Source organism: Epinephelus fuscoguttatus, linkage group LG14, assembly GCF_011397635.1.
Source record: "Epinephelus fuscoguttatus linkage group LG14, E.fuscoguttatus.final_Chr_v1".
NCBI lineage: Eukaryota > Metazoa > Chordata > Actinopteri > Perciformes > Serranidae > Epinephelus > Epinephelus fuscoguttatus.
The window spans coordinates 43,061,551-43,076,194 of NC_064765.1; the positions used below are offsets into that span (position 1 = coordinate 43,061,551).

The window sequence follows — 14,644 nt, forward strand, 5'->3', positions numbered from 1 at the left end:
GTCTACCTGTTGAAAGGTGTTTTCTCTCTGTCGTCTTTCCTTTGTGTTTCTGTCTGTGGGGTTCTAACAGTGCTTCAGGTGAGTCCTCGGCTTTAGTTGCTGCAGGTACAAAGGCACATTCAGGTCTTTACTTGTAGTTCTGAAGGTACAAGCTGCTGCAGAATACACCGGAATAGATCCGACACATCCACAACAAACACAGCGTTTATCTGTGTCTGTGCAGAGACGTTAAGCTCTCAGATTATTTCAGTCTTTACTCCTCTCTGCGGTGTGTCGCGTTTCCTGCAGCGTCATGAAGAAGCGTCCTGAACATCATCAGCACTTTGCGGAGTTTTGATGACGCGTCATGCTCCGAGTCTGAGAGGACGAGAGGAAAATCAGCAGAGCGCACTGAGAGATAACATTTGGTTTCTGTTCCTGTTCGTCGTAAAACAACAGCAGGAAGACAGAAAGGTGTCATGTCACACACGTTGACAGCCTGTTATTCTTTGAACAAGATTCTCTCAGGATGGAAAATTATCATAATACGATCAAGTCACTGCTCGAGTCTATCAACACTGTACTTTGCTATATTCTGTATATTCTAAACACACAAACAATATGTTTAACTGTGTTTATTCACTCAGTTCTTCCATTCTTTCATCTCATTTTTAAGATACGTGCATGACTGCATGACACAAATAAATAACCTTAAAACACATAATCTATATAGATGATGAGCCGCTGTTACACACTGAATTAAATAGGGCTGTATTCAACCAAAGAAAATCTGCACATTATCTCTAGTTTAACAAAATTGCTGCGTTGCACTGAGCGCACTGACACTAAAGTTACTGATATTACAAATACAAATGATCTTGCTTTTATTTTTTACTGCTTACAATCAATCACTCAGGTGCAACATCAGTATTGTTAAACTGTACAATATCTATACTTCCATCTGTCAGTAATGTAAAATCGGTCATTCAGTCTGTCTCTTTATTATATTCTGCTTCTTTTCAGAATCAAAAATACTTTATTGATCCCCAAGGGGAAGTTATGAAATAAGAAAGTTTCAATTCCACTGTGAAAAAGCAAACCAGAACTCTCTGTAGTTGTATGTTCAGAGGGCGCAGCTCAATAATTTGTCAGATAAAATAAAAAGTACGAAGAAAACTAAGTTGGTAAAAACTAAGAAAAATAAGAAACTATCACGAGCAACTGCAACAGTCTGAACAGATGTTGACAAAGTTTTCGTTTGAGGACATAATTTATGGTTGAAAAAAGGTAATAAATCGTTATATATTTAAAATCACAATAATATTGACTTAATCATGACGTATCGTGAAAGTGACAGGACACTGTAGGGTTGATGATGTCATGTACAACATATCATTACTAATGTTAAACATCTTTGGAATGAGAGACTTACTATTTTTAGCCCAGTAATATTAGCCATCTTTCCACTCCACCAATCAACACATTCTCACTCTTCACACATCGACGTTTGGTCATGGACTTTCCACGCCCAGATATGACGTCCAAGGTACCCTGGGTGTGTTGGTTGATGACATTCTGGGATGCCATGTCAACTTCAGCCTGTTACATGCATTGTCTTCTTTCAAAATACACTTCTGTTTTCACAGGAAATGTACAGTTTGCATACAGTCTCTTTCAAAATAAAAGCACTACATCAGTACAACATTGCAAATTGTTTTTTTTTCTTCAACAACAAAAAAACATGGTTGGATTTCAGAGAAAAGAACAAGGTTTGGCTGAAGAATCTTATGGGACGTGAACACTGCTCTCTCGGGTGAAAGTCAGTAGACCTTTTTAAACAGGAATTGTGCAAATTTGCAGGAAAGCCCAATCAGTCTTTTTTCAGCATTGGCGGTATAAAAACAAAATCAGGGAGTGCAGCAAAATGCCACCTACCTACTTTTGTTTATACAGAATGCGCCTTTTTCGGGGCAATGGGTTTCTTGAGCAAGTAACAAAACGTGTAGTTTGGCTTGTGACGTAAACAGTGACGTGGGAGGGAAGCTGCGGCTGGTCAGTTCTTCGGCAATTCTCTCGTAAGCCGGCCCGTTCTTCACCGTTCCCGTCATCTGACGGTTAATGGCCTCGCAATTCCTTGTCTCCCCAGTTGCTCATCTTTACAGTGTCTGTCAGGTTTGCGTTTCCCTCTTGTTACTAGCTGCTCGCTAATTCCTGCTATCAGCTGTTTCCTGTTTATCCACCGCCAGTGGATGGCACGTGCGGCGTCATCAACAGCTTCTCCCACAATTCTTCAACAGCCCCTTCCCTTGCAGAAGGCCGCGTTGGTCTGTTTAAACTAAAAGGGTTCCGCCAATATGTCTACCCTACGAGGTGGAATATTGGGCACCTCAGATCAACTCACCAATCCGGCTCTGTGTGTCTAAATGCTCGCAGCTTGCCGGCAAAACAGCCCTACATTCGCGGAAAATCTGGCAGTGTAAAAGGGACTAGTGTTTGTTGGACTCATTTTGCTGCCATAACTTTCGTCCTTGTCCTGCTGCATTTCCCCCTGACGTCGCCGGGCACCGCTAAACTATAACAGTTTTTTCATTGGTTTCTGATTTCGACAACTGGAGTGAGACCAGGCTCAGCTCTGGTGTAATCATAGTCCTTTCAGATACAGAGGGCCACAGGCCAATCATCAGTATTTGACGAGTGGTGACAATGTGTTGGCTAAGCTAGGCTAACAACATATTCCCATAAGCTGTTTGTATGATATCCCAAATGACATTACGTCCTTGATGTGCAGTTACGTAACTAACGTAAGGTTAAGGAGGTCAGGTTTAGGAAAAGAAATGTTCCTTAAAATGACTCAAGGTTAACACGGATCTGAACACGCGACTCCAGAGTAAAGTCCTTCTAAAACTTCATTTTTTTGTGACCTATCCGTAGGAATTTGGGTGTATTGCTTTTGTAGGAAAACATAAGTAGAATTTGTGAGAACAGCCTGAGGCTACACACACATCCAGCTCTGTCCGACACACTCACACACTGACATGTGACTGAGATCGGTCTGAACGTCTCACTGTCAGAGAGAAGGACGGAGGATTTCCCAGAATGTTGAACTATCCCTTTAATGATGGTGTGTCATGACATCTCTTGTGTGAGTGTTTCCTTCGTCTGTCCGACAGTGTTTTATTCACCAGCATGACTCACCTCTGTGTGTGTGTGTGTGTGTGTGTGTGTGTGTGGCCTTCTTTGTTATTTAACTCCCATCATGCACCTCTCTTTCTCTCTCTCAGTCATGTTAGTTAGTGGTCTCTCTACGAGGCAGCCAGTCCTCCCAGTCTGACACGCACTGCTGCTAATGGACCCAGTGTGTGTGTGTGTGTGTGTGTGTGTGTGTGTGTGTGTGCGTGTGGAGAGGATACATCTGTTATTCTAATGGACATGGAGGGAGGCGTCTGTGTCCAGAGGGGTCGAAAAAGAAGAGGAGAGGAGGAGGGCTGCTGGAGGGAGGAGGAGGAGAAAGAGAAATGGAAAAATCAAAGGACGAGAAAGAGGAATGAAGGGATAAAGTAAGACAGGAGGAGGAAGAGGAGGAGGTGATAAAGGGTGTGAAGGCAAAGAAGATGATGACAGAGGTGGAGAGAAGGAGGAGGTGAAAGAAAAAGGAGGAATCAAAGGGAATGAGGAGGCAATGAGGGAGGAGTAAGAGGTGAACACAGGTATGGTGATGATTTTTTTTAGGAGTGTATGAAGGAAGAGGAGGAGTGGAGAGTGGCAAAAGGAGGAGGAAGAGAAGATGATGACAGAGGTGGACAGAAGGAGGTGATGGAAGAAGAGAGACATCAAAGGGAATGAGGAGGTGAAGTGGGATGAGGAGAAGGTGATGAAGGGTGAGAAAGCAGAGAAAATGATGACAGGTGGAGAGAAGGAGGTGATGAGAGAAAAGGGAGATAAAGAGGTAAAGAGGTGAAGAGGGAGGAGTAGGAGGTGATTAAAAGTAGGGTGATGATTTTTTTCCGGAGTGTATAAAGGAAGAGAAGGTGATGGGGAGTAAGGAGGAAGAGAAGATGGTGAAGGAGTTGGAGAGAAGGAGGTGACAGAAAAGGAGGGGATGAGGAGTTAAAGAAGGATAAGAATGAGGTGATGAAAGATGATCAATATCAGGAGGGGGAGAGTGATAAAGGAGGAGGTGATTAAACGTGAGAGAGAAGAGGGACTGACGACAGGTTGAGATGAGGAGGTGATTAAAAAAAGGGAGGAAAGAAAGGGTATAAGGAGGTGAAGAGAGAGGAGTAGGAGGTGATGAAAGACAATCACTATCAGGAGGAGCAGTAGGAGGGAGACAGGGAGGTGATGAAGAGTTAGAAGGAAGAAAGGGTGATAAAAGGAAACAAGGAGGTGATAAAAGAGAATGGAGGAATCAGAAGGGTGAGGAGGTGATGAAGGGGAAGGAAAAGATGATGATGATGGCAATGGAGAGGAGGAGGTGATGAAAGAAAGGAAGGAATCAAAGGGGACCAGGAGGTGATGAAGGGGGAACCAGAGGATGACAATGAAGGTGGAGAAGAGGAGATGAAAGAAAAGGGAGGAATCAAAGTGGATGAGGCAGTAAAGGGGGAGGAGGAGGTGTTGAAAGATGATCAATATCAGGAGGAGCAGTAAGAGTGTTAAAAGAAGAGGTGATGACAGAAGTGGAGATGAAGAGGAGGTGAAGCGTAAGGTGATAAATTTAGGGGTTAATGAAGGAAGGGGAGAGGAGGAGGTGATGATGTGTCTTTAAAGATGAGACGTAAGGGTCTGTGCAGAGAAAGGTCTTATGGGTAATGTAGTTCACTTTTCTGGAGCTTTCAGCCACACTCAGGGTCTTCATCAGCGTTTCTGCTAGAGTACTCCTGTGTACTGGAGCCAGGCCAGAGTGTGTGTGTGTGTGTGTGTGTGTGTGTGTGTGTGTGTGTGTGTGTGTGTGTGTGTGTGTGAGTGTGCACGCGCAGTGACTTTCATGTGTGAGCAACTGCATCCACCTCTAGTTATGCAACAGACCTTTTACTGACGCAGTGAAACACACACACTCCCCCTCTTCCTCTCTAACTCACACACTCACACACAGACTCACTCTCTCTTTCTCACACACACACACACACACACACACACACACACACACACACACACAGGGTTTTGTTCCGAGGCGTTCTTGCTTTAATCTTAATGAACAAGGACAATCAGCTGCTCGCCTCACGAACTTGAGCTATTTATATACACATACCCCCAACACACACACACACACACACACACACACACACACACACACACACACACACACACACACACACACACACACAGATCTGGGATTTGAACTACAACCTTCTGGTCTGTTTGCAGTCGTCCACTGAAGACTGCAGAGAGTTCAGAACAGGGACTGACAGGAGGAGGAGGAGGAGGAGGAGGAGGAGATGCTGATGGCGTCACGTTTCACTGTTTGTGTTTCCTGCAGGATTGTAACTGTACACAGGAGTCACAGTTCACTTTGAGTTTGGTTCAGCAGAAACACCTAAATGCCAGAGGTGCGGACTCGAGTCACTAATTTGACGACTTGACTTGACAAATGAAAGAAAATTTAAAAATTTTATTTGTGCGGGCTCTTGGAAGCAGCAGGCTGAGCAAAGTCCTCCAGACGTCCCTCTCCCCAGCAACACATTCCAACTCCTCCTGGAGGACCCCGAGGTGTTCCCAGGCCAGATGAGATCCCTCCAGTGTGTTCTGGGTCTGCCTCGGGGCCTCCTACCAGAGGGACGTGCTCAGAACACCTCTAACAGGAGGCGCCCAGGAGGATCCTGATCAGATGTTGAACCACCTCAACTGACCCCTTTCAACGTGAAGGAGCAGCAGCTCTACTCCGAGCTCCTTCCGGATGTCTGAGCTCAGAGGAAACTCATTTCTGCCACTTGTTTCTGCAGTCTCCTGCGATTACGATTGGGACGTAAATGGACCAGTAAATCGAAAACTTTGCCTTCCAGCTCAGCTCCCTCTTCACCACGACAGTCCAGCACAGCGCGTGCCAACCCACCTCTCCATCTTACGCTCCATTTTACCCTCACTTATGACCAAGACCCTGAGATACTTGAACGCTTGGGGCAGACTCGGGCTTGGAGGTGCTGAAGGTGCAACTTGACTTTGATTTTAGCACCAATGACTCATGATTCTACTTGGACTTGAGCCTTTTGACTTGAAGTACTTGATACTTTCCCCCAAGCCAAGTGGTTGGCATTGTCGCCTCACATCAAGAGGGTTCCTGGTTCGAACCCATCGTGGGGAGTTCTCCCCGTGTCAGTGTGGGTTTCCTCCAGGTGCTCCAGCTTCCTCCCACAGTCCAAAGACATGCAGGTTAATTGGTGACTCTAAATTGTCCGTAGGTGTGAATGTGAGTGTGAATGGTTGTCTGTCTCTATGTGTCAGCCCTGTGATAGTCTGGTGACCTGTCCAGGGTGTACCCTGCCTCTCACCCAGTGTCAGCTGGGATAGGCTCCAGCACCCGCGACCCATAACAGGATAAACTGTTACAGAAAATGAATGAATAGTATGGATTGTGATGAAATACGGTTCATCATCAATGTTCACCTCATTGTGAACTGTGATAAGTTTGGTGATCGTCTGACTTTTCATCTAGCGCCATCATCGGGTCAACGTTTTAATGAGTCCAAACACCTGCAGAGCTCAGGACATTCACAACAGCCTCAGCTGGACTCCGTGTTCATCACTGAGTAGCTGATGCTATCATGCTAGCATGCTAACCTAAATGCTAGCATGGCTGTACTCATGTTGCGTTCAGTCTGAACACACCTCCTGGTAGAAATGGAGTTAAAAATGTGTGTTCTGATGTTGACTCTAGAGAAAACATCATGAGCAGGAATATCAAACTTCATGATGACCTGAACAGTAGATAAGATGTGTTTCTATGAACCATGGTGACGATCAGACAGATGGATTCACTGACACACAAATGATTTAATTACCAGTTTCAACAAAGTCAAAACAGCCGTACTGAGCATTTTATCATAAAGCTATATCAGCTGTTACTGCCACCTGATTGGCTGTGAGGAGATGTAATGAATCCTGTCAGGCGACCTCCCACTGAGCTGGAAACCAGGAGGTTAACTGAGAAGAGGAGGAAGAGGAGTGGCAGCAGCCGCAGCTCGTGGCTGTGGATTAAACCGAACAAATGGCTTCAGTGATAATTAAGCCCCATTTGGACGGATTAGTTTCTCCACAGCAGGAAGGGTCATTGTAATCATTTAAAATGTGAGGAGACAAAACTCTGCTGACACACTCAGCTATGATGGAAACAGACAACAACACATGTTCAGGAACAATAACCTGTGATAGTGTCACTCAGCAGCTTGACCTTTGACCCTGGAGCAACTCATTTATAAAACATCAGTTTCAAACTTATGGTGTTTGTGTGACGTTTGTTTAAAGTCACAACCTTTGATGCCAAAGATACCAAATGTGTCCAGCTGAACTTTGGGAAATAATCTCTGATTAGTCACTGAGTCGGACGCCTCTTTATAAATGTCAGTCCGATCCTGGAATTATTTAGGAGACTGAAAGCAGCATTTGTTTCTATTAAATGTCAAACTAGTTGAAAGCTTAATACTTAACCAGAATCATGTTACGAAGTCTGATACTTTTTTTAGAGATGTCAATTCGCTGCCCATCTGCTACAGAGCTTATTATGGCCAGTAACACCATAGCAACCAGGTTCACAGGGACTCCACAGATCCTTAAAAAGTCTTAAAAGGCATTGAATTAATATATTTTTATATTAAGGCCTTAATTGGTGTTAAAATGTCTTAAATCAATCCCTCAGAAAGTCTTAAAAGACATGGTGTGTGTCAAAACAATTGTTTAAAAAATAGTTTACCAAATGCTTCTCACACTGACGTTATAAAGATGAGGACCAAAAAAACAACAATGTTCATATTTTGTTCCTGGACGGGATGCTTCACTGTGTGTTAGTTAGTTGTCACTGGACTCTGTATGACTTGGGGACGTGCACAACAATAATGGAACATTTTACTGAGATTTTGCAGCAAGAACTCAGCACATGAACATTCCTCCGAGAATCACCTTAATGTGGTTGAAGGGTTCACATGTCACGGTGATCCTGGGAGCTGTGTTGTCCCGGGCTAATAGCCCTGGTAGGTCTCCCAAGGCAATGTGGGCTTATTTGGGCTGAGCCTGCCCGGACCTCAAGTCCTGAGGCCAGACAAGTGTCTGGTGGCTGTGCCTAAGGACATGGGGCTCAGTCAGGCTCAGCCAGAATTAATAACATGGAGCAGTCGCCCTGTGAGCCCACCACCTGCAGGACAGGAATTCAGGGTCCGGTGCATGGTGTGACGGGCAGCAGTCAGGGACGGGGCCCTGGTGTCACAGACTGGCTCTAGGGATGTGGAACGTCACCTCTCTGGCAGAGAAGTTAAAGTCCCACTGATTGTCACACACCTGAGTGTGTGAAATTTGTTCTCTGAGGGAACGGTGAGCAGCAGTGCCGCGCTCAGGAATCATGTGGTGATCTAACCCCCTAATTCCAACCCCTGGTGCTGAGTGCCAAGCAGGGAGGCAGTGGGTCCCGTTTTTATAATCTTTGGTATGACCCAGCCGGGGATCAAACCCACAACCTCCCAGTCTCAGGGCGGACACTCTACCACTAGGCCACTGAGCTGGAGAAGGAGCCGAAGCTGGTGTGCGAGGTGGAGCAGTACCAACTAGATGAAGTTGGGCTCACCTCCATGCACAGCATTGGCTTGGAACCAAACTCCTGGTGATGGGCTGGACTCTCGCTTGTTGTGGAGTTGCCCAGAGTGAAAGGTGCTGGTTGGGTGGAGGGATACTCACAAGCTCCCGGCTGAGCTCCACCGTGTTGGGGTTCTCCCTAGAGAACGAGAAGGTCGCCTCGATGCGACTGCAAGTCGCTAAGAGAAGGTCTCTTACTGTCGTTTGTGCGTACACACCGAATGGCAATCTTTCTGTTGAACTAAAGTTCATCTCCTTGTGTCCGTCTCTCTCCTGCAGGTCTTCGTAAAGGTCGTTTCTGGATCACGCCCGACCCGTACCACAACGACGACAACATCCAGATCGGCCGGGAGGTGAAGATCAGCTGCCAGGTGGAGGCCACGCCGCCTGAGGAGCTGCAGTTCAGTTGGCTGAAGAACGGCCGGCCGCTGAGGAGTTCTGAGCGGATGGTCATCACCCACACAGACACCGACGTCACGCCAGGGACCACCAACCTCGACATCATCGACCTCAAGTTCACCGACTTTGGCACCTACACCTGTGTGGCGTCGCTGAGGAACGGAGGAACCCCCGAGATCAGCATTGATGTCAACATCTCATCCACCACAGGTGAGTCACGCTGGGAAGAAAAAGACATGTAGGAGACGAGGACATGAAGCAGGAGACCGTCAGAAATTTAAAACATGTTTCAGGTTTATTTTAAAACGATCAGCAGGTAAAATAAATTACAGCTACTAAACATCAGCTGAAATAATACAGTCAGCTCTGACTAACAAAAATAAACAAATAAAACATATTGATTCAGAAGATTTCTAAATGGAGACGTGAACAAAATATTTTAAACACTACAGAAGTTCTTTAAACTATGTACATTATTTCGTTTTTGAGACTGCAGACGCATTTACCGTCCATTCCTCTGATGCTACTGAATGTGTTTGCACAGTTTTGCACTGCAGGTGGTGTAACGTAGTGACATCATCACGAGTGTACAACACGATGACATCAAAGACAGACGCTGTAGATGCTTTCTGATGTTCTAGATCAGAGGTTGTTAACGTCCTTCAGGCCAAGGACCTCTGAGCTGAGAGAGAGACAGAGCAGGGACCCTCTGCTACATGTAGAAACACAGATTTAAAACAGTGCAGGATTCAAGCACATAATATAAGGCTATTTTAGGAAATACAAAGAACAAAAAAAAGACCATCACTGAAGCAGAAAAAACATGGTATCAGAACTTCTTGTCGACATCAGCATGGAGCTCCAGGTAAACTGTGGTCTGTACAGCTGTGAGACACGAGCGGTCTTTATCGTCTTTTGTCAGTAATTCAGATCAAAGCTGCGACACAGGGTTCACACATTCACAGTTTCTCACAGTAAAGGTCCTGATAGCTTCATCAGTGAAGGAATAAAAAACCTCCTGAAAAACAAAGAAGTCTCAGCAGGAAGTGCAGCTCTTCTTCTTTGTGTTTTTATTTCTGCAGCCTCAGAACCGTGTAACAAACCTCTGTGTTCAGTCTGAGCAGAGAGAAAAGAAGCAGAAGTTTTCCTTCAGACGGACGTCATGCAGGCGAGCGTCTGCTGGCGGCGGCTGACTTCCTGTTTGTTTGTGACCTTGGCAGGCAGGAAGAAACATTCAGAGAGCCTGAGAGGAGGAGAGGAGGATGGAGGGAGGAGGAGGAGGAGGAGAGGAGGATGAGGATGGAGTTTTTAAATGGAAGCGTGGCTGCAGTCTGAACTGTGTGACGCCGGCTGACGGATGTTTCGTGTTAAAACAGAAGGTCGCGCTCGGATTGCTGCTGCATTCCCATAAGGAAAATAAATGCTAAAACAGTCCAGCAGCCTCACTCCTCCTCCTCCTCCTCCTCCTCCTCCTCCTCCTCCTCCTCCCCCGTCTCCCCCAAACAGCAGCTCTCAGTATGTTTTTAAATGAAGGACAAACTCCACAAACATCTGCTATTTTATTTCTTTACTCAGCATCACGTCCCCATCATCGCTTTGTATTTAATATTTATTTTATATTCTCAGTCACTTTCAGTCGCTTGTTGTGTTGGTGATGAAGCTCTCCGTCTCTCTCTGGAGACAAAACAAAATATTACTTGATATTTATTTTTCATATTATATCCTGAGAAAAAGTTAAGCCTTGAAACTGAAACTTAATTTAATTAGAATGTCACAATTTCTTTAATAACAAAATCATTACTTACTGTTTAATGAAGTTAACACTAATTCAGACTTCTTAATATAAAAGGCATAAACTGTTAATACAGTATGTTAAATGTTTAATGTTAAGTCTGTGAAATGAATCAGACACAACATGTAAAACACATTTAGTGAAAGACAGATAATGATAAGTTAAATCTCTCTTGACATTAAAAAAAAATCTGTATAATAAAGACACAAGTGGATATAAAAATTTTCATTTTTCATCAAAAAATGGAAAAATTTCACGGCAGCATTTACAAGAGGACCAGATCAAATGCCTTGTGTGAGAAAGCTGCTCTTGATTGGTCAGAATTTCCATGTGGGAAAAATCCAGGAAGTAAAGCAAACGTTGAAGAAGAGTACACTTGCAACCCAAACAGGGCAGGTGTGAAAGCACCCTTAGATGAATTCAAATACACACTAACAAGAGTCAATTAACTGTAAAGTCAAAAATATTTGGATATGATTTTAGCAAGTACAGGATGTTGATGCATTAACCAGCACTGTTGGAAGAAATAAATTGCTAGAGTCGCCGGTTTTGTTGTAACAGCACAAAAAAGAAGGTCTTGTAAAGGAGCTTCTTGACGCCTCTGAGCTCAAAACAAACTACCTGACTAAATAAACCAAACTAAAATCCCAGCCCTGACCCATAGATAGAATCATCTAGAAGCCTCATAGCCGTCCCTTCAGGCTTATCGTTTTTATTTCAGGATGTCTTCCCATGGGCGCCAGATGTGCGGGGGTCAGGGGAACAAGCAAGAGTGCAGCTGCCCTGGACCTACAGTTCTCTCCAGTTACAAAGGAGCCCACTCTGCCTGACTGAACATGTGTGTTTGTTGTTTAGTTGAATATCTTTAATAAAGATTGTGTTCTGACAGCAAAAGACAAAAAGTCAGACTCTGTCGGTGTCTTCTGCTGAGCAGAGACGAGCAGATCAGGTGAGGTTATCTCCCTGATGACCTGACTTCACCCACCAGATTCATGCTCAGAAAGGGCTGTCACACATCTGTCCATCCATTCATCTGGGGCCAGGTCGCGGGGAAGCAGACTGAGCAAAGAACTCCAGACGTCCCTCTGCCCAGCAATGCTTTCCAGCTCCTCCTGGGGGATCTCGAGGCGTTCCTAGACCAAATGAAATAAATAATCCCTCCAATGTATTCTGGGTCTGCCCCGAGGCCTCCTACCAGTGAGATGTGTCAAGAAATTCTGACGGGATGCGCCCAGGAGGATCCTGAACCAACTCATCTAACCCATCCGGACACAAAGAGAAGTAGCTCCTCCCCCTATCTCTAAGGCTGAGCCCAGACACCCCACGGAGGAAACACATTTTGGCTGCTTGTATCCACGATCTCATTCTTTCGGTCACTACCCAGAGCTCATGACCATAGGTGAGGGTTGGGACGTAGATGGACCAGTGAATCAAATGCTTTGCCTTCCAGCTCAGCTCCCTCTTCACCACGACAGTGCGGCACAGCGCACACATCACTGCTGACATCGTGCCAAACTGCCTGTCCATCTCAGACCCCAAGATACTTGAACTCCTTTTCTTGGGGGTCCTGCAGGAATACGGGGTACCGGGCTCGCTGCTACATCCAGTCCCTGTGTGACGTTCTCAGTGGGTGTTGGCCTCTGTTAGGGTTGTTCCTTGTCTCTGATTCTGTTTGTGATATTCATGGACAGGATTTTGAGGCACAGTCGAGGGGAGGAAGGGATCCAGTTTGGGGACCTCAGAACCTGCTCTTTGCAGATGATGTGGTTCTGTTGGCTTCATCACACCGTGACCTTCAGTATGCACTGGTGCGGTTGCAGCCGAGGGTGACGCAGTTGGGATGAGAGTCAGCACCTCCAAATCTGAGGCCATGGTTCACTGCTGAAAATGCTGCTCCCTCTGGGTTGGGAGAAAGTTACTGTCACATGCCTAAAGATTGAAATTAAAAACACGTTGTTTGTCTGTCTGCAGTTCCTCCGGAGCTGACCGTCCCCAGAGGGCGTTCTCACCTCATCGCTCAGGAGGGCGACACCGTGGACCTGCAGTGTCTGGTCTCAGGGAAACCCAAGCCCATCATCCTGTGGTCCCGGGTGGAGGAGCCCGGGGCAGCGGCCGCAGCGGTGGCGGCGGTGATTCTGATGCCAGACGGTTCGGAGCAGACGGAGAGCTACGATGGCGTCCTGAGGATCACCAACGTGACGAGAGAGATGAGCGGGACGTACTGCTGCCGGACGAGCCAGTACAACGGCTTCAACGTGAAACCCAGAGAGGCTCTGATACAGCTGGTGGTGCAGTGTGAGTAACACGCAAAAACACACACATGTACAACTACACACAAGCAGAGTGGGTTTAATCAGCTGACCCATATCAGTAATTGACCCTGTTGTTCATACATGCAACTCCAGGAAATGACATTAATCAGGTCGTACGTGTGTGTGTGTGTGTAAAACATCCAGTCCAATTAGTTGCATTGATGAGGCTTAATGAATTAAATATTAAATAATGTGATTGTGGGAGATGAAAGGCTTCAGGCAGAACATAAGAATCTCTGCTGACTGAAAACATTTTATTCAGTTTAAAGGGACAGTTCACCCCAAAATCAAAAATACATATTTTTTCCTCTTACCTGTAGGGCTATTTATCAGTCTAGGTTGTTTTTGTGAGTTGCAGAGTGTTGGAGATATCGGCCGTAGAGATGTCTGCCTTCTCTCCAGTATAATGAAACTAGATGACGCTCAACTTGTGGTGCTCAAATACATTTGACAAACTCAACAGCAATGTCTCTTTCCAGAAACCATGACCCAGTTACTCAAGATAATCCACAGACCTCGTTGTGAGCAGTTTCATGTAGGAACTATTTTCTTTCTGCCGATCTACACCTGCCAACCTTATCACCGCACAGGATGAAGCGTGCATCTACTCTGTAACAGCCTGTCAGGCCACACATACACGCCTACTCTGCCACAGTCCATTCACAAACTTATCACTCATTGTCCCAAGGCTCCCCCTCTCAGACCTTGTCACATATCGACGTTGGGTTGTGGACTTTTCAACGCTGAGATGTTACGTGCAAGGTGCCCTGGGTGCAAAATACACTTCTGTTTTCACAGGAAATGTACAGTTTACATACAGTCTGTTTCAAAATAAAAGCACTACGTCAGTACAACACTGTAAAATGCCATTTTCTTCCTTCAACTACACACGCACGTGGTTGGGTTTAGGAAAAAAAGAACAGGGTTTGGCTTTACATTCACACGGGAAGCAAAAGCAGACTCCCACATGAAAGTTGTTGGACTAAACGACCCACAATCCCGTCATTATTAAGTCAGTGGCCAAAAAGATGCTTCCTGGTGATTCACAGCTCTGGAGTTCGGCTCTTCAGGTGGGAAATCAACTTTAATTAGTGGCTGTTCACACATGATTTTAAGTTAATGCAGAAGTAGAAGAAGTACAGATCTTTCACTAAAAGTAGTGAAAACTTTGCGTGGTCGTCTGTTGATGAGCTGACGACGACTTGTCCAGTGCGTGCTTGGTGCAGCACTTGATGTGCCACTGTGGCGCCAGTGGTTTCAGCTTAGCAGTAACACTTTAACCTGTTAAAGCAATGTAATATGATATATATATGTATATATATATATATATATTAAATAATACAACTCTCTAAAAGGAACCACTCGGCTCAACCAGTAGCTCAAC

General features: G+C 45.4%; 1 pseudogene; it reads left to right on the top strand.

Moving 5' to 3' along the window:
- The first annotated feature begins 3,643 nt into the window (after positions 1-3,643).
- The window catches only part of LOC125900329 (MAM domain-containing glycosylphosphatidylinositol anchor protein 2-like), a 36,720-nt pseudogene continuing 25,719 nt past the window's right edge, over positions 3,644-14,644 (top strand).